At 43.2% G+C, this 20,072-nt stretch overlaps 1 protein-coding gene across 10 annotated transcripts in view; it reads left to right on the top strand.

Annotated features, from left to right (window-relative positions):
- The first annotated feature begins 671 nt into the window (after nt 1–671).
- GPR161 (G protein-coupled receptor 161) overlaps nt 672–20,072 on the top strand; it is an 85,241-nt gene continuing 65,840 nt past the window's right edge. For 4 of the 10 annotated variants that reach the window (XM_060415892.1, XM_042229197.2, XM_060415897.1 and 1 more), the window contains exon 1: nt 1,329–1,862. The gene's annotated coding sequence lies outside the window, so the exon portion shown is untranslated. Of the gene's footprint in view, nt 952–1,100; nt 1,863–20,072 lie in introns of those variants that run through there. The other 6 variants (XM_060415896.1, XM_060415898.1, XM_042229183.2 and 3 more) reach the window with 2 other exon arrangements.

Below are 20,072 nucleotides of genomic sequence, written 5' to 3'. Positions count from 1 at the left end.
AAAGCAGCTGTCCCATAGGAATATTCAGGCATCCATGTGCTTTTTGTGTCCCTATTATCTCCTTTGTCCCTGAAGACAAGCTGGGTGTTTGGCAGGTGTTAGATAGTAAATTATAATTCTTAAATGGTACTCAGTGGCCTAATATTAATAAGGAAGCAGCTCCCACAGTGCCAACTTGTAGACGAGGGAATAACTAATACATTTATCAAAGCGGATGGATTTCAGTTATTTGAATCCTGTTCTGGGCATAGCATCAGTTTTTTGCTGGAGTTTGGTGAACCGGGCTTTATAACTACTTACCTGATTCATTTGCTACCCCTTTCCTCTCCCTTTTGTTTCTTTCTTCCTTCCCTACCTTCATTTTTAAAGCAGTTTTACTGTATGCTTCAACTTTTTGTCCTTTTATTAAGACTGCTGCACAGAAAACACATGAGGCTAGAGATGCTACAGAACATGGGACCTGAGAAAGGGCGGGGGGTGGGGGGAACCACATATGAGAAGAACTGTTTTGTCCCCTGAACCGGCAGCGCCCTGGTCTGTGTATTGTAGTTACTGCTCCCTGGCCTTGGCTCAGAGGTAGAAAGTAGCCTTGAAAAGGTCTGTTTACATTCACCCTCCCACTCTCAGGAGTTGTGGGATCCTCAAAGGCTGGTTTCGCGGGTGGATTCACTGTGATATTCCCAGGGTGCGGGACAGTGCCTGGAAGCAGGCAGATGCTCAAGCACGTTCGCTGGATGAACGAAAGGTGAGCAGGAAAGGCGATGCCAGGAGCCGTCCACGGCGAGGCTGGAGGAGAATGGGACTGTGCGGAGCCTACGGGAAGAATCCGAAAGTATAAGTGCAATGCAGAGAGAATGGCAAAGGCGACGTCCTAACAGCTGGAACTGGGACGGAGGAACAGGATGCAGGGAGGGCCTGAAGAGGGACCACAAAGGTTTACGGGCCGAGAGGGTAAGGGCGAGACAAAGAGCAGCAGCTGAGGCCGACCGTGGGAAGAAATGGAAAAGTGGCCGGGAGGGAGGGCAGACGCGAAAGGAAGGGGTGTGAGGGATGGGAAGCGGCGGCTCCGGGATGGGCAGGGGCGGCGGCGCGCGGAGCCCGGGCGGGGCCGTGCGGGGCGCGAGGGATTCGGCGGGCCCGCGGGCGGAGGGGCTCGGGACGGCGGAGAAGGGGCGGGCGGCGCGAGCGCCGCGAAGTTACTCGGTCTGTGCTCTGGCCGGGTACGCGTGCTGGCGGCGGGGCGGCGGGAGGAGCGAAGCGGGGCTCCGCGGGCTGAAACCCGAAACCTCCGGCCCCCGAGCGCGGCCGGGAGGAAGGAAGCTGCTGCCGCGGCGGCGACGGAGGCGGGGAGGCGGCTCGGGCCGACCCGGCCCTGAGCTGCCGCGGCGGCCTCTGGGTGAGTGCCCGCCGGGGCGCGGGCGGGAAGTGGGGCGCTGGCAGGGATGGAGCGGGGCCGAGTTCTTTGTGCCGTGCGGGAGGGCGCGGGGGTGCAGGCCAGACGGGTCTCCGCGCCCCCTGCCCCCACGCCTCCCCGCCCCCACGGCGCTTTTTTCCCCTCCACGCCCCTTGGAGGTAGGGAGTTATCTTCCCCGCGCACGCCGCTTTGCTTCGCGGATCCGGGACTCTTTGTGGGAAGATCTTGAGGGCGCGCCCTGCCCTGAGGCCGGGGCTTCTGAGAGGCCCTTCCCACTAGCCCGCCTGGCTGCTGCCTCGCTGCCGGAAGCCCCTTTCTCAGACCCCCGGAAAGGGAGGACGGCGGTGCGGCCCCGTGCCCCCTGGACCGAGGGGCTTGAAGGTCCCCTCCGGGACAGGTGTGCGGGGCGAAGCGGCTTCGACCCTTAGCCGAAATCCGTGAGGACCAGGTGAGCTGCATCCTCGGTCGGGGCTCTGGGCGCTGTCTCCCGAGCTGGGCGGAAGGTGCGCCCAGAAGTCGCCCGGCCCACTTGGGCGCCGCCGGGTAGGCGTCTCTGCTCTCCAGGTCTGCCAGCAGCGATTCGGTTAGTTTGGGGGTACTTGGCCCGCCTTCTGGACCAGAGCTTAGCCCTGGTCCAAACCTTTGGACAAAGGCATGTGGGATAAGAATGTCTACGGGTCTGCTCTGGTAACCACACAGCGATGCGTTATCAGTTTATCTCACATCTTTCAGACTGTTTTTTTTTAATTGTACCTTTCATCTGTTTTGTCAGTGCTCTCAAGAGCCCTGAAAGCACCTCCTCCCTGTGAAGGTGGTGTGGTTTTGGAGGGAAAGGTTCCTTGATGTATCCAGTTGAGATAATGAGAGCGTTAATGTTTGAGGGGAGGCTCAAGGTGGTGGCGATGGTGGTGGAGTGAGCATCACTGTGCTTCCTCCCCATCCAGCCAACAGTGACTCAGCCCAGCGTCTTTTCCACCTGTGACCTGGACCCAGAAATGAGCTTTGGAGAGCTGCTGCATCGAAAAATATTAGATGGCTTTCCCTCATAATCCCTCGTGGCTACTGAGATGGGTGAGGAAAGGCATTTCCCAGGCCCCCAGCAGAGAGAGGTGGTGGGAAGTACCTCAGATCGCACAGACAGGAGCTCTTCATCCAACTCTTTAACTGAGATTCAACCACCCATTTCAGTCACTTCTTCCATAGTGCCTCTCTTCTCCTGTCTTAATCTACACTCGTTTTATACTTATAAGATGCTTCCAAGCACTTTAATACACACTTTTAAATTTCATTCATGTAACAGCCCTCTGGAGTGTTATTAGCAGCTTTTACTGGTGAGGAAACTGAGACTCAAGAAAAGTACTCTGCTCGGCAAGTAAGGAGCCAAGATTGTACTCAGGTCTTTTGACTTAGCAGTACTTTTCACATGGGCTCCAACACAGGTGGGTCCTTGAACTCAGGATTTTCCTTGCCTTACAACACCACCACCTTGATGGGAAAAAAGGAACTTTTCACAAGGAGGCCTGCTTGGCATTTAGAAACTAAGTCCAAGCCTCAAGTAGTCAAATCATTTTCTTTATGTTGCAGCCCTATGCAGAGTCAGAAATGAGGCCTGGCCATGTGATTAGAGGGTTGGAGTTCGTTGCTTGGGTTCTGTGAAAGACAGAATAGGGTGAACTGGAGCTGATCTAAATCCCACCCAAAGGAGGTACAGTTCTGTGATGTAAACTCTGCTGGGACCAGTCAGGAAGCCTGAGTGCAAAATGGCTATGTGGGGGCTGTGGGTAGAACATACTTTCTGTAAAGAGATAGCAGGTGTGACAAGGTTCTAGCATTTTGCTTAATCTGAATTAGGGGAGGGGGCGGTGGAAAGTTACAAATTTTTAAGGTAGAAAGCTCCATGTTTTTAAAATTGGCAACTAATTCAAAACAGTTTTCAAAGTATGCTGGGCAACTAAATCATGTATGTAAGCTCGTTGTAGCCTGCAGACTGCCAGCTTGCAACCTTAGGAAGTACTTGCTGTCATTCAGAGATGCAATAAAGGGTAACTAGAGGGCAGAAGTGATGTTTTCTTGCTGTGTTTCTTTGAGAGCAACAAACAGCAACAAATTTGGAGGTAGTGCTACCTGGAATTTGGAGTAAGGATTGACTTTATGACTCAATACTTCATTCATTCAGCCAGTACTAGTACTGATCTCCTCTGTGATTCTAGTCCTGCACCAAAAGAATACTTCCAACTAGTTTTTGTTAGCCATTTTAACAAACCTGGAAACAGAGGTGAATATGAATGCATAATGTATGGTTTATTGATATTATATTATAAAACATGGTAAAGTACTATTTGCATTTCCAACTTTAGGACCAACCTTAGTATATTGGATATGCCTTTAAAAATACATAAATGGGGATCATATATAATTATATGCTCCATGACTTAATTTTTTGACTTAATAATCAGACTTGGATGTCTTCTAATGCCAATAACATAGATATACTTCATTCTTTTAAATGACTACATAGTATTTTATAGTATAGATTCACCAGAATTCATTTAAACATTTCCCTATTGAGGGGCTTTGAGATTTTTTTCTAGCTTCATCTATTATCAGTGCTACAGTAGTAAACATATTGAATGGTTTGCCTTGGAAATGAACAGAGATCATTCTGTCCTATGCAATATTGTCCTTTGCAGCATTGGACTTTACTTCTATCACCAGTCACATCCACAACTGGGCGTTGTTTTGCTTTGGCTCTGCCTCTTTACTTTCTGGGGTTATTTCTCCACTCTTCTCGAGTAGCATATTGGGCACCTACTGACCTGGGGAGTTCATCTTTCAGTATCATATCTTTTTGCCTTTTCATACTGTTCATGGAGTTCTCAAGGCAAGAATGCCGAACTGGTTTGCCATTTCAGTCCCTTCTCTAGTGGACCACATTTTGGTCTTCATGACCCAGATCTTCACGAAAAGATCTTTGGGACCCAGATAACCACAATGGCATGATCACTCACCTAGCGCCAGACATCCTGGAATGTGAAGTCAAGTGGGCATAAGGAAGCATCACTAGGGACAAACCTAGTGCAATTCTGGTAGAGCTATTTCAAATCCTAAAAGATGATAGTATGGAAGTGCTATATTTAATATGCCAGCAAAATTGGAAAACTCAGCAGTGGCCACAGGACTGGAAAAGGTCAGTTTTCATTCCAATCCCAAAGAAAGGCAATGCCAAAGAATGTTTAAACCATAGCACAGTTGCAGTCATCTCACATGCTAGCAAAGTAATGCTCATAATTCTCCAAGCCAGACTTCAACAGTACATGAACCGTGAACTTCCAGATGTTCAAGCTGAATTTAGAAAAGGCAGAGGAACCAGAGGTCAAATTGCCAACATCTGTTGGATCATAGAAAGAGCAAAAGAGTTCCAGAAAAGCATCTACTTCTGCTTTATTGGCTATGCGAAAGCCTTTGACTGTGTGGGTCACGACAAACTGTGGAAAATTCTGAGAAAGATGGGAATACCAGACCACCTGACCTACCTCCTGAGAAATCTGTATGTAGGTCCAGAAGCAACAGTTAGAACTGGACATGGAACAACAGAGTGGTTCCAAATCACGAAAGGAGTACGTCAAGGCTGTATATTGTCACCGTGCTTATTTAACTTCTGTGCAGAATACATCATGTGAAATGCCAGGTTGGATGAAGCACAAGCTGGAGTCAAGATGGCCAGAAGAAATATCAATAACCTCAGATATGCAGATGATACCACCCTTATGGCAGAAAGTGAAGAAGAACTAAAGAGCCTCTTGATGAAGGTGAAAGAGGAGAGTGAAATAGTTGGCTTATAACTCAGCATTCAGAAAACTAAGATCATGGCATCTGGTCCCATCACTTCATGGCAAATAGGTGGGGAAATGAAACAGTGAGAGACTTTATTTTTGGGGGCTCCAAAATCACTGCAGATGGTGACTGCAGCCATGCAATTAAAAGACTCACTACTTGGAAACAAAGCTATAACCAACCTATACAGTGTATTAAAATGCAGAGATATTACTTTGCCAACAAAGGTCTGTCTAGTCAAAGCTGTAGTTTTTCAAGTAGTCATGTATGGATGTGAGAGTTGGACTATAAAGAAAGCTGAGTGCCAAAGAAATAATGCTTTTGAACTGTGGTGTTGGAGAAGACTCTTGAGAGTCCCTTGGACTGCAAGGAGATCCAACCAGTCTATCCCAAAGGAAATCAGTCCTGAATATTCATTGGAAGGACTGATGCTGAAGCTGAAACTCCAATACCTTGGCCACCTGATGTGAAGAGCTGACTCATTTGAAAAGACCCTGATGCTGGGAAAGATTGAAGACAGGAGAAGGGGGTGACAGAGGATGACATGGTTGGATGGCATCACTGTCTCGATGGACATGAGTTTAAGCAAGCTCCAAGAGTTGGTGATGGACAGGAAAGCCTGGCGGGCTGCAGTCCATGGGATCACAAAGAATTGGACACGACTGAGTGACTGAACTGATAGTGAACATGCTTATACATAAGGCTCTATGTTTGTAGAGTATTTCTGGATAAAAGTTATTCTTAGAAGTGAAGTTGCTGGGTCAGAGGAAGTGTATATTTTAAACATTTATTTAAGCAAAATTCCTTTTGTATATTGGGATCTGGGGATTATGCAGAAAAAGAGATTGAGTTTATCTAATTACTTTTAGGTTTACTTGTTTGGAGATAGATGTATACATAAGGCATCAGTTCAGTTCAGTTGCTCAGTCATGTCTGACTCTTTCGACCCCATGAATGGCAGCACGCCAGGCCTCCCTGTGTGTGCATCACCAACTCCCAGAGTTCACTCAGACTCACGTCCATAGAGTCAGTGATGCCATCCAGCCATCTCATCCTCTGTTGTCGCCTTCTCCTCCTGACCCCAGTCCCTCCCAGCATCAGAGTCTTTTCCAATGAGTCAACTCTTCGCATGAGGTGGCCAAAGCACTGGAGTTTCAGGTTTAGCATCACTCCTTCCAAAGAAATCCCAGGGCTGATCTCCTTCAGAATGGACTGATTGGATCTCCCTGCAGTCCAAGGGACTCTCAAGAGTCTTCTCCAACACCACAGTTCAAAAGCATAGATTCTTCAGTGCTCAGCCTTCTTCACAGTCCAACTCTCCCATCCATACATGACCACTGGAAAAACCATAGCCTTGATTAGACGGACCTTAGTCAGCAGAGTAATGTCTCTGCTTTTGAATACACTATCTAGGTTGGTCATAACTTTTCTACCAGGGAGTAAGTGTCTCTTAATTTCATGGCTGCAGTCACCATCTGCAGTGATTTTGGAGCCCCCAAAAATAAAGTCTGACACTGTTTCTACTGTTTCCCATCTATTTCCCATGAAGTGATGGGACCAGATGCCATGATCTTTGTTTTCTGAATGTTGAGCTTTAAGCGAACTTTTTTACTCTCCTCTTTCACTTTCATCAAGAGGCTTTTTAGTTCCTCTTCACTTTGTGCCATAATGGTGGTGTCATCTGCATATCTGAGATTATTGGTATTTCTCCTGGCAATCTTGATTCCAGCTTGTGTTTCTTCCAGTCCAGTGTTTCTCATGATGTACTCTGCATATAAGTTAAATAAGCAGGGTGACAATGTACAGCCTTGATGTACTCCTTTTCCTATTTGGAAGCAGTCTGTTGTTCCATGTCCAGTTCTAACTGTTGCTTCCTGACCTGCATATAGATTTATCAAGAGGCAGGTCAGGTGGTCTGGTATTCCCATCTCTCTCAGAATTTTCCACAGTTTATTGTGATCCACACAGTCAAAGGCTTTGGCATAGTCAATAAAGCAGAAATAGATATTTTTCTGGAACTCTCTTGCTTTTTCCAAGATCCAGCGGATGTTGGCAATTCGATCTCTGGTTCCTCTGCCTTTTCTAAAACCAGCTTGAACCTCAGGAAGTTCATGGTTCACGTATTGCTGAAGCCTAGCTTGGAGAATTTTGAGCATTACTTTACTAGCATGTGAGATGAGTGCAATTGTGTGGTAGTTTGAGCATTCTTTTGCACTGCCTTTCTTTGGAAATGGAATGAAAACTGATCTTTTCCAGTCCTGTGGCCACTGCTGAGTTTTCCAAATTTGCTGGCATATTGAGTGCAGCACTTTCATAGCATCATCTTTTAGGATTTGAAACAGCTCAACTGGAATTCCATCACGTCCACTAGCTTTGTTCGTAATGATGCTTTCTAAGGCAGACTTGACTTCACATTCCAGGATGTCTGACTCTAGATGAGTGATCACACCTTTGTGATTATCTGGTTGTGAAGATCTTTTTGTACAGTTCTTCCGTGTATTCTTGCCACCTCTTCTTAATATCTTCTGCTTCTGTTAGATCCAGACCATTTCTGTCCTTTATCAAGCCCATCTTTGCATGAAATGTTCCCTTGGTATCTCTAATTTTCTTGAAGAGATCTCTAGGCTTTCCCATTCTGTTCTTTTCCTCTATTTCTTTGCATTGATTGCTGAAGAAGGCTTTCTTATCCCTTCTTGCTCTCTGGAACTCTGCATTCAGATGCTTATATCTTTCCTTTTCTCCTTTGCTTTTCGCCTCTCTTCTCACAGCTATTTGTAAGGCCTCCCCATATAGCCATTTTGCTTTTTTGCATTTCTTTTCCATGGGGATGGTCTTGATCCCTGTCTCCTGTGCAATGTTATGAACCTCATTCCATACTTCATCAAGCACTCTATCTATCAGATCTTTGCCCTTAAATCTATTTCTCATTTCCACTGTGTAATCATAAGGGATTTGATTGAGGTCATACCTGAATGGTCTAGCGGTTTTCCCTACTTTGTTCAATTTGAGTCTGAATTTGGTAATAAGGAGTTCATGATCTGAGCCACAGTCAGCTCCTGGTCTTGTTTTTATTGACTGTATAGAGCTTCTCCATCTTTGGCTGCAAAGAATATAATCAATCTGATTTTGGTGTTGACCATCTGGTGATGTCCACGTGTAGAGTCTTCTCTTGTGTTGTTGGAAGAGGGTGTTTGCTATGACCAGTGCATTTTCTTGGCAAAACTCTATTAATCTTTACCCTGCTTCATTCTGCATTCCAAGGCCAAATTTGCCTGTTACTCCAGGTGTTTCCTGACTTCCTACTTTTGCATTCCAGTCCGCTATAATGAAAAGGACATCTTTTGGGGGTGTTAGTTTTGAAAGGTCTTGCATGTCTTCATAAAAACCGTTCAACTTCAGCTTCTTCAGTGTTACTGGTTGGGGCATAGACTTGGATAACTGTGATACTGAATGGTTTGCCTTGGAGACGAACAGAGATCATTCTGCCGTTTTTGAGATTGCATCCAAGTACTGCATTTCGGATTCTTCTGTTGACCATGATGGCTACTCCATTTCTTCTGAGGGATTCCTGCCCACAGTAGTAGATATAATGGTCATCTGAGTTAAATTCACCCATTCCAGTCCATTTTAGTTCGCTGATTCCTAGAATGTCGACGTTCACTCTTGCCATCTCTTGTTTGACCACTTCCAATTTGCCTTGATTCATGGACCTGACATTCCAGGTTCCTATGCAATATTGCTCTTTACAGCATCGGACCTTGCTTCTATCACCAGTCACATCCACAGCTGGATATTGTTTTTGCTTTGGCTCCATCTTTTCATTCTTTCTGGAGTTATTTCTCCACTGACCTCCAGTAGCATATTGGGCACCTACTGACCTGGGGAGTTCCTCTTTCAGTATCCTATCATTTTGCCTTTTCATACTGTACATGGGGTTCTCAAGGCAAGAATACTGAAGTGGTTTGCCATCCATTCCCTTCTCCAGTGGACCACATTCTGTCAGCTCTCTCCACCATGGCCCGCCCGTAGGTAGTATTCAAAGGCTATAAATGGTAATACCTCCCTTCTACTCTGACCCTCTATTTCCCTTTCATGGAAGAACTAATTTTGCCACTTTTTTTGTGTTTTTCTATACACATGCATTTATAGATAAATAAAATATTCAATTTTATTATCAATTTTCTTTCCCTAAAAAAATTATTATAGTAACATACTAAATACCCCATTCTGCTTATAGAATTTTAAAAATTTAATGTATATCTTGGAGACTACTCCATATCAAAGTTGTGTGCATTTTAAATGCTGATAGATTCTTCTTAGTCTACTCTTAAAACACGCATTAATGGATTTATACTTCTTCAGATCCGTTAACAATTTTTCCATTGAATTGTTGGTGATTTCATCAATTTGTGAGGGTCTTTTAAAATGTTAATCCTTTTCTTGTTAATAAATCAAGTATCTTGCCTTTTTTGTCTTCCTGGGTTTGCTTATTGTACCTTTGGTTGTTTAATGTTTATGAGTTAGTGTTCAGAGAAGGCAATGGCACCCCACTCCAGTACTCTTGCCTGGAAAATCCCATGGACAGTGGAGCCTGGTGGGCTGCAGTCCATGGGGTCGCTAAGAGTCAGATGCGACTGAGTGACTTCACTTTCACTTTTCACTTTCACGCAATGGAGAAGGAAATGGCAACCCACTCCATTGGTCTTGCCTGGAGACTCCCAGGGACGGGGGAGCCTGGTGGGCTGCTGTCTATGAGGTCGCACAGAGTCAGACACGACTGAAGTGACTTAGCAGCAGCAGCAGCATGAGTTACTGTTGGTTGCTCAGTTGTGTCTGACTCTTCGTGACCCCATGGACTGTAGCCCACCAGGCTCCTCTGTCCATGGGATTTTTTCAGGCAAGAATACTGGAGTGGGTTGCCATTTCCTTCTCCAGTGTTTATGTGGTTAAGTCTATAAGACTTTTCACTATGGCTTCAAGTTTTCTGTCTTTTGGGAAGCCTTCTCCTATCTCAAAATTAATTTTCCCTAAATTCTCTCTTTCATCTCCATTTTTCTTTGCATTTTTCATCTAAAATTATTGAAAATTATTGTATCTTTTACTTTTCTTCAGTGTCTTTCCTTTCTGACACCAGGGAGGTCAGGGTTTGAATCTGACATCAAGGTTGAAGGTCAAGGTTTGCTGGTAAGCCTCTTTAGCTAATGTAGCATGTCTATGAGAAACTCACGTCACCTCTTTGGGCCTTCCTGTCCATTGTCTGTAAAATAACACATTAGAATGAGTTACTTTGAAAGCTTTCAGCTCTCAAGTGTTGGAGATGAATGAACCTGATCCCTTCTTGACACCTGTTACCACAACCTTGGTCCAAGCCTTTATCTCTCACTAGGGATATAGCAGCAGCCTCAGACTTGTGTCTCTGCCTCCATGCGTGGGCCCTATAGTCCGTTCTTCACCCGGCAGCAGAATAACCCTTCTAAAACATGAATCAGATGCATCATTCCAGGGGCCTCTGTTCCCACATGGAGTCTCATCCACACTCCTTACCACGACCCACAGTGCCCTGTGTAATCTGGCCCCTTACCGTTTCCACAGCCTGCCTCTCCCCTCACTCCTCTCCAGCTTCCTTGCTATTCCTCAAGCATCCCAAGCTCATTCTGACTCAGGGACTTTGGAAGGGCTCTTCCCGTGACCTGAAATTCCCTTCCATCATTTTTTGGTCTCTGCTCAAATCCTTAGCTCTTTGGAGAGACTTTGCTGACTCCTCGCTCCCAGCTCATCCACCGTTAGTCCATTTTGCTTATCCTTATAGCACCCACCACTCTTTGGAATTATTTTGTGTATTTTTTAATATTTTTATTTGTTTTTTTATCAAGTTATTTTTTTTCTTTTCCTGTTTTTAGAGATTGATTGAGATATAATTGACGTAGCACAGTACGAGTTTAAGGTATACAGCATAATGATTTGACTTGCATGCACCATGAAATGATTATCACAATAAGTTTAATGAATGTCCATCATCTCATACAGATTCAAAATTAAAGAAATGGAACAATTTTTTTCCTTGTGCTGAGAACTCAGAATTTACTCTTGACAATTTTCATATATAACATATGGCCATGTTAATTATACTTATTATGTTGGACATTATCCCTAGTATTTATGAACATTATAACTGGAAATTTCTACTATTCATTATTTATTTATTTGCTGTCTGTGTCCCCTGTTCCCTGAATGTAAGCTCCAGGAGAGGAGAGGTTTTTAGCATCTTGCTCAGTGCTATGTGCAGCTGCAAAGTCAAGCTTAGCTCTCAATAGGTATGAAGTAAACATTTTTTCGAGGTAGCTGAGGGAGGAATGAGAAGGGGGAAGTTAGGAGTGTCTCGGAACAAGTGGCAGTGTGGTAAGGGAGGAAAGGGGCCTCCTCTGTTCCTCAGGGCTTTATATTATGGCATATGTCTCAGATACAGTCATCAGAAAAATATATTTAGAAGGAATACCATTTTAAGCCATAATCTCAGTTTTAGCATCATGAGCTTAGTTTGCTGAGCTTTTAAGATCTTCACGACCCAGATAATCACTATGCTGTGATCACTCATCTAGAGCCAGACATCCTGGAGTGTGAAGTCAAATGGGCCTTAGGAAGGATCACTACAAACAAAGCTAGTGGAGGTGATGGAATTCCAGTTGAACTGTTTCAAATCCTGAAAGATGATGCTGTGAAAGTGCTGCACTCAATATGCCAGCAAATTTGGAAAACTTAGCAGTGGCCACAGGACTGGAACAAGTCCGTTTTCATTCCAATCCAAAGAAAGGCAGTGCAAAAGAATGCTCAAACTACCACACAATTGCACTCATCTCACACACTAGTAAAGTAATGCTCAAAATTCTCCAAGCCAGGCTTCAGCAATCCGTGAACCGTGAACTTCCTGAGGTTCAAGCTGGTTTGAGAAAAGGCAGAGGAACCAGAGATGGAACTGCCAACATCCACTGGATCATGGAAAAGCAAGAGAGTTCCAGAAAAACATCTATTTCTGCTTTATTGACTATGCCAAAGCCTTTGACTGTGTGGATCACAATAAACTGTGGAAAATTCTGAAAGAGATAGGAATACCAGACCACCTGACCTGCCTCTTGAGAAACCTGTATGCAGGTCAGGAAGCAACAGTTAGAACTGGACATGGAACCACAGACTGGTTCCAAATAGGAAAAGGAGTACGTCAAGGCTGTATATTGTCACCCTGCTTATTTAACTTATATGCAGAGTACATCATGAGAAACGCTGGGCTGGAGGAAGCACAGGCTAGAATCAAGATTGCCGGGAGAAATATCAGTAACCTCAGATATGCAGATGACACCATCCTTATGGCAGAAAGTGAAGAAGAACTAAAGAGCCTCTTGATGAAGGTGAAAGAGGAGAGCGAAAAAGTTGGCTTAAAGCTCAACATTCAGAAAACGAAGATCGTGGCATCTGGTCCTGTCACTTTATGGCAAATAGATGGGGAAACAGTGGAAATAGTGGCTGACTTTATTTTTCTGGGCTCCAAAATCACTGCAGATGGTGATTGCAGCCATGAAATTAAAAGACACTTACTCCTTGGAAGAAAAGTTATGACCAACCTAGACAGCATATTGAAAAGCAGAGACATTACTTTGTCAACAAGGGTCTGTCTAGTCAAGGCTATGGTTTTTCTAGTGGTCATGTATGGATGTGAGAGTTGGATTATAAAGAAAGGTGAGTGCTGAAGAATTGATGCTTTTGAACTGTGGTGTTGGAGAAAACTCTTGAGAGTCCCTTGGAGTGCAAGGAGATCCAACCAGTCCATTCTAAAGGAAGTCAGTCGTGAATATTCATTGGAAAGACTGATGCTGAAGCTAAAACTCCAATACTTTGGCCACCTGATGCAAAGAGCTGACTCATTTGAAAACCCTGATACTGGGAAGGATTGAGGGCAGGAGGAGAAGGGGACGACAGAGGATGAGATGGTTGGATAGCATCACCAATTCGATTGACATGGGTTTGGGTGAACTCTGGGAGTTGGTGATGGACAGGGAGGCCTGGTGTGCTGCGGTTCATGGGGTCGCAAAGAGTCAGACACGACTGACCGACTGAACTGAACTGGAATGAAGATAATAAGTAAAACAAATAATAAAGGGTAAAACCAATTAGCATAGGAATCATTAGTTATCTTGTGACAGAAGTAATCAACTCAGCCTTATTCTCAACATAGCTTCTGTCTCTTGTCTTCTTGGAGCATGTATGTAAATTTGTTTATGGAGGGAGTTTTATTTTTCTTGATCTGTTTGTTAGTATACGTAGGAAAAAGTAGAATGAACCCAGTTACTCCTATAGAACAGGCTTTCCTAACCTCAGCCCCACTGACATATTGGGCTGGATACTTCTTTGTTGGAGGTGAGCAAGAGGCTTCCCAGTGCATTATGGGATGTTTAGCAGCATCTTTGGCCTTAGATGCTAGTAGCATCCCCTGAGATGTGACAACTGAAGACGTCTCCAGAAATTGCCAGATATCCCTTGAAGTGGAAGTGGAGGCAAAATCACCCCTCCTTGAGAACCACTCTTATGAAATATTGGGGTAGTAACTGAGTTTGATTATGATCTAGAGTTTTCTAATTAGACATTTTCAGACCCTCCCAGCCATCTTGACTCTCTCTTTAGCTTTAAAAGATGAGATTTGCTCTCTCAGGGAAGGGGTTGTGGCCTGGAATATCAGTACCCCTCACCACAGATGTAGGTAAATTAAAATTGCATGTTTTTCAGTCAGCTGGTCACCTGGGTGCCTGAGAGCCTGACTCAGCTGGAACTGAGCCTTAGTGGTTACCAAGCAGCTGAGTTCTTGGCTGAGTGCTTTCCTGCTGACTGAGCTGTCAGCCCTGAGCCCCCAGTGGAGTGAGACGTGTTTCCATTTTTCAGTCTTTCTCAACAGCCTTTCTCTCCTCTCTTTTATTCACTTAGTGGTCAAATGAAACCACTTTGGTTTTAATTAAAATTTGAATGGGAAAAGGAGAATTGCGTTTTCTTTTCATGTCTTAAGTAGCTTTCTTAAACATTTTTTGAAGTCCATCTCCTGACAGTCACTCCACTAGCTGCTTTCACACATGTTATCATATATTCTCATTGGTAATCATATGAAGTTGGTTAATGCCACTGTTTTGATCTTTTGGAAAAATTGAGGCTCAGAGAATTAGGAGACAGCATGTAGTCATATGAAATTCAAACCGAGGTTTAGTTAAGATTCTGAAAAACATATTCTTTCTATTGAATATCAGATCAAAATAGATATTACTATGAGTAGGGGGGATATAAAATCCCATATTCAGAGTACTGTTGGGAATTCAAAGGGGAAACTGAGGAGGAATTTATAATCCATCGGCAAGGGAAAGCATACTCACCTAAAATAAAAATTTTTGCTAAGACAAGCATGTCTGAAAAGATAATATTAAAGAACTAGATGTAAAGGGTGATCAGGGTCATTGTGAGGTTGGGATATTCCAGAAAGCCTTCTTGAGACTTTTGCTGCTAAGGTCGATGTAAGCACCCTCAGATGCTATCTGTATAAATGTCAGCAAGGGCTTATGATAGTGATCACCAAGCTCTGCCAGGCTGTGTGGATCCACCTGTGCTTTTGGTACCACTTCAGTCGGAAAAAAGAAAATGCTTAATTACAGAGAGCTCATGTGAATCAATAACAGTGTAAAAGATGAATTCAAATGTTATTGACCACAATAGCATATTTATTGTGAAGAATTTATTATTGAAGAATAATAGTTCACATATGTGCACAGCATCATTTATTTGGCCTACAGACAGTAACAGCCACCCAGAGTTTGGGAATGCATGACTTAGACAATGTGTGATAGGATAGTTTATAGAGGAAATAAAAATAAGAGGGAAGCAAAGTAACCAAAAAATAATCTCTACCTTGCTATGCAGATCTGTGCAAATATCATCTGCAAATATAGCTATAGTCTCTTCAAGAAATTCATGTTTTTTAGATTTTGCCTTTTGGAAACTTCTAATATAAGTCATCCAGTATATAACATTTATCTGCACTTATCTATTTGTCTTTCTGGCGGCATAAAATCCAATAGGACTTGACAATCTTTTTTAAAAATTCAGCAGTTTCCCTTTTATCATTTTAAAAAATATTAAAGTTAAATGGAAAGTTCTGAGCTATTTCAAGGGCCTTTTTCTTTTTTTGTGGGGGGGGGGCTTTGTTTTTCTTACTCATTTGGGCCATATAAATACAGTTAGCATGTCACTTATCTGGCAAAATGCTGAGAAGTAGAAAATCGACCTTCCCCAAAGGTGCAGAAGGGAATGGCATCTGTCTGACAGAAGCCATACCTGGAGAACTTTGCACTGAGGCCCTTCCTCAGTATATCAGCTTCTACTTTACATAGACCATTAATAAGCTTGACAAGAAAAGCTACAGGTAAATAGTCTCTGTATAGGGAAAACGGCAGCCAAAGTTTGAATACATTACAGAGAAAGTTTCAAAAGGAAACAGAATATGCAAGGCACACTTGGTACTGAGTTGACCAAAAAGTTCATTCTAGGGGACTTCCCTGGGGGTCCAGTCATTAAGAATCCATCTTGCAGTGAAGGGGTCACAAATTGGAACCATTGTCAGGGAACTAAGAACCCTCATGCCACAGAGCAGCTAAGCCCTCGTGCCACAACTAGAGAATCTGTGTGCCGCAGTGGAGATCCCATGTGCCAAAACTAAGACCCGACTCAGCCAAATAAGTTTGTTGCTGTTCAGTTGTTCTGTCTTGTGACTTTTTGTGACCCCACAAAAAGGCTACAGTCTGGACTGCAGCACACCAGGCTTCCTTGTCCTTTACTGTCTCCCAAAGTTTGCTCAAACTCATGTCCACTGAATTGACAATGCCATCCAACCATCTCCTCCATCACCCTCTTCTGCTGCCCTTAATCTTTCACAGCATCAGGGTCTTTTTCAAAGAGGTGGCTCTTCGTATCAGGTGGCCAAAGTATTGGAGCTTCAGCTTCAGCATCAGTCCTTCCAATGAATATTCAGGACTGATTTCCTTTAGGATTGACTGGTTTGATTTCCTTGAAGTCCTGTCAAGAGTCTTCTCCTTCTCTGATACCACAGTTCGAAAGCATCAGTTCTTTGGTGCTCAGCCTTCTTTATGGTCCAACTCTCATATCCGGACATGACTACTGGAGAAACCATAGCTTTGGCTGTACGGATCTTTGTCGACAGAGTGATGTCTCTGCTTTTTAATATGCTGTATAGGTTTATCATAGCTTTTCTTCCAAGGAGCAAGCAGCTTTTAATATGGCTACAGTCACCATCCGCAGTGATTTTTAGAGCCCCCCAAAATAAAGTCTGTCATTGTCTCCATTGTTTCTCCATCTATTTGCCATGAAGTGATGAGACAGAATGACATGATTTTAGTTTTCTGAATGTTGAGTTTTAAGCCAACTTTTTCATTCTCCTCTTTGACTTTCATCAAGAGGCTTTTAGTTCTTCTTCACTTTCTGCCATAAGGGTGGTGTCATCTGCATATCTGAGGTTATTGATATTTCTCCTGGCAATCTTGTATCCAGCTTGTGCTTCATCCAGCCCAGCATTTCTCATACTATACTCTGCATATAAGTTAAATAAGCAGGGTGACAATATATATATAGCCTTGATATACTCCTTTCCTGATTTGGAACCAGTCTGTTGTTCCATGTCCAGTTCTGACTGTTGCTTCTTGACTTGCATTCAGATTTCTCAGGAGGCAGGTCAGGTGATCTGGTATTCCCATCTCTTGAAGAATTTTCCACAGTTTGTTGTGGTCCACACAGTCAAAGGCTTTGGCATAGTCAATAAACAGAAGTAGATGTTTTTCTGGAACTCTCTTGCTTTTTCGATGATCCAAAGGATGTTGGCAATTTGATTTCTGGTTCCTCTGCCTTTTCTAAATCCAGCTTGAACATCTAGAAGTTCACGGTTCATGTACAGCCTTGATGTGCTCCTTTCCCAATCTTGAACCAGTTCATTGTTCCATGTCCTATTGGGATTGTTGCTTCTTGACCTACATACAGATTTCTTAGGATGCAGATAAGATGGTCTGGTAGTCCCATCGCTTTAAGCCAAATAAATAAATTGATTAAAAGAGATTTGTTTTTGTTTTTTTTTAAGTTCAGGTTTTTCTGTAAGATGTTTTGAAAAAAGCTGAATAGACTTTTTGGCCAACCCAATATAAAAGGAAATCACATTGCCCTTACCCAGCTTGAGGGAATCAACTGTGTTTTCAATTATGTAATAAAGACTCACAGGGATAAATCCATAGCTGAGTAACTGGGAAGCTGAGCAGTCTTCTCTAAAATTTCTAAAGAGAGCATTCCATTAGCACTGAAATCTAAGGTCAGAATTCCATTTATCTTGGTATTTAATGACTTTGAGTCATCGTGAAAATCATTATGATCTGTATACCTTATTTTCAAATATAGGAAAATGTGTGATAGATTTTCATGAATTTTGCCTTAAAAGGTTTGAAACAGAGGTTTGACATTTTAAGGTGATAAAACCCCACCAACTCATAAAACTCATATTTCTAGAATGAGGCATTTCCAAGGATCAGCTTGGGTTGTGGTGCATTTTTGAAGGGGAAATTGTTACTGGAGGTCCTGTCTCTCTTGCTCTTGTTTTGTGAGTATGTGTGCATTTTTAAAAAAATTGAAGTCAAGCTGATTTACAATATTGTGTTAGTTTCAGACGTATAGCAAAGTGGTTCAGTTATACAGACATGTTTTGCATCTTCCCTGCAAAAAGTTGTTGAGATGCTCAGAGAAGTGGTAGTCAGTTGGTGAGAGATCAGGTGAATATGGTGAATGAGGCAAAAGTTCCTAGCCCAATTCATTCAACTTTTCGAGTGTTGGTTGTGAGACCTGCAGTCGGGTGTTGTGGGGAAGGACGGGCCCTTCCTATTGACCAGTGCTGGCTGAGAGTGTTGCAGTTTTCGGTGCATCACATCAATTTGCTGAAATGATGTCATGGTTTCTCTGGGATTCAGAAAGTTGTAGTGGATCAGATGGGCAGCAGACCACCAAACAGTGACCATGAGCTGTTTTGGGGGCAATTTTGGCTTTGGGAAGTGCGTTGGAGCTTCTTCTCAGTTTAATCACTGAGCTGGTCTTTGTATACAATCTACTTTTCATCACACATCACAACCCAGTAGAGAAATGGTTCGTTGTTGTGTAGAATAAGAGAAGACAACCCTTCAAAAACAACAGTTTTTTTCATTTGAAGTCCATTCCCCTCCTCATTTGAGGAGGGCATGGTAATCCACTCCAGTATTCTTGCCCTGGAGAATCCCATGGACAGAGGAGCCTGGCAGGCTAAAGTCCCTAGGGTCACACAGAGCTGGACATGGTTGAAGCAACTGAGCTTGCATGTACAGCTCAGGAGACACCCACTTATTGAGCTCTTTCACCTTTCCGATTTGCTTCGAGCACTGAACAGCTGTAAAATGGTTGACTTTGAGTTCTTCGACAACTTCTCGTGTAGCTGTACGAGGATCAGCTTCGATGATCCTCTCGGTTGTTGTCAACTTCTGGTGGCTGGCCACTATGCTTCTCGTCTTCAAGCCTCTTGTCTCCTTTGCAAAACTTCTTGTACCACCACTGCACTGTGCATTCATTAGCAGTTCCTGGGCCAAATGTGTTGTTGATGTGAGTTTTCTCTGCTGCTTTATGACCCATTTTGAACTCAAATAAGAAAATCCTTCAAATTTGCTTTTTGTTTAACATGAGTTCCATAGTCTAAAATAAAGATAAAATCATCAGCAACTGATAAGTCATTAGCAAAAAAAAAAAAAAGAAAGATAAAAGCACATTAAAATCATGTATAATATGACTGTTATTTAGAATGTATTTCAATATCAAAAGATACATTTTAACAATGCAAAAACCACAATTACTTTTGCATCAAACTAATAGTACACCACATCAAGTCAGGGATCTGTTGACAGGAGAAAGGGGAGGATGGTTATTGACTGGATAATGAATAGTGTTTGCTACATCTGCAAAAATAATTCTCTAAAGGTAAGATAACGCCTTGTGTGCAAAGGTGTCCAGTGTTCCACTGTTAATTCACACTTTCATTTATCACATATATTGGGCACCTGTCATTTGCCAGGTGCTGTTCTAGGTGCTGACCCAAAAATGTACAGACCCAAGATTTCTTACTGTCTTGGAGCATACAGTCTGGTGTGAGAGAGATACATTAACGAGATAAGTAAATAAGTACATACACGTGCAGTAAGGAGGAAAAGTAAAGAAAAGGAATGGGGCCGTGAAATGTTAGAGAGGGGTATGAAATGTTAGGTTGTGTGGATTGGGAAGGTTTTGCTGAAAAGGTGACTTGAAGACTGAAAGGAAGTGAGAGAGCAACCTACAATGATACCTTGGATAAAGGCAGGCATTCCAGACATAGGAAGCAGCAAGTGCAAAGGCCCTTAGGTGGACACATGCTTGATATGTTTGACAAATAGTAATGGCAGTTAAAAAGTAATTTTTATTATGAAATTGGACCAGTAGTGGAGAGCCAGATGATGCAGGGCCTATTCTAAGTGATAGGGGAATACTTTTGGGGTTTTGAATAAGCAGTGACTTGTTCATGTGTTTTGACTTCTATTTTAACAGGCTTACTCTGGTTGCTGTGTTGAGGGTGGGGACAATGGCGGATGCAGATGCTTTCTCTTTAGTGAGAAAGTGATTTTAATAATGCAGAGAAGACATAACGTAACCTGGACTAGAGTGATGGTAGCAGAGATAGAAAGACAGAGTTGAA

The sequence above is a fragment of the Ovis aries genome, chromosome 1 (assembly GCF_016772045.2).
Source record: "Ovis aries strain OAR_USU_Benz2616 breed Rambouillet chromosome 1, ARS-UI_Ramb_v3.0, whole genome shotgun sequence".
NCBI classification, from domain to species: Eukaryota; Metazoa; Chordata; class Mammalia; order Artiodactyla; family Bovidae; genus Ovis; species Ovis aries.
This window is presented reverse-complemented; position numbering and strand designations above follow the sequence as displayed.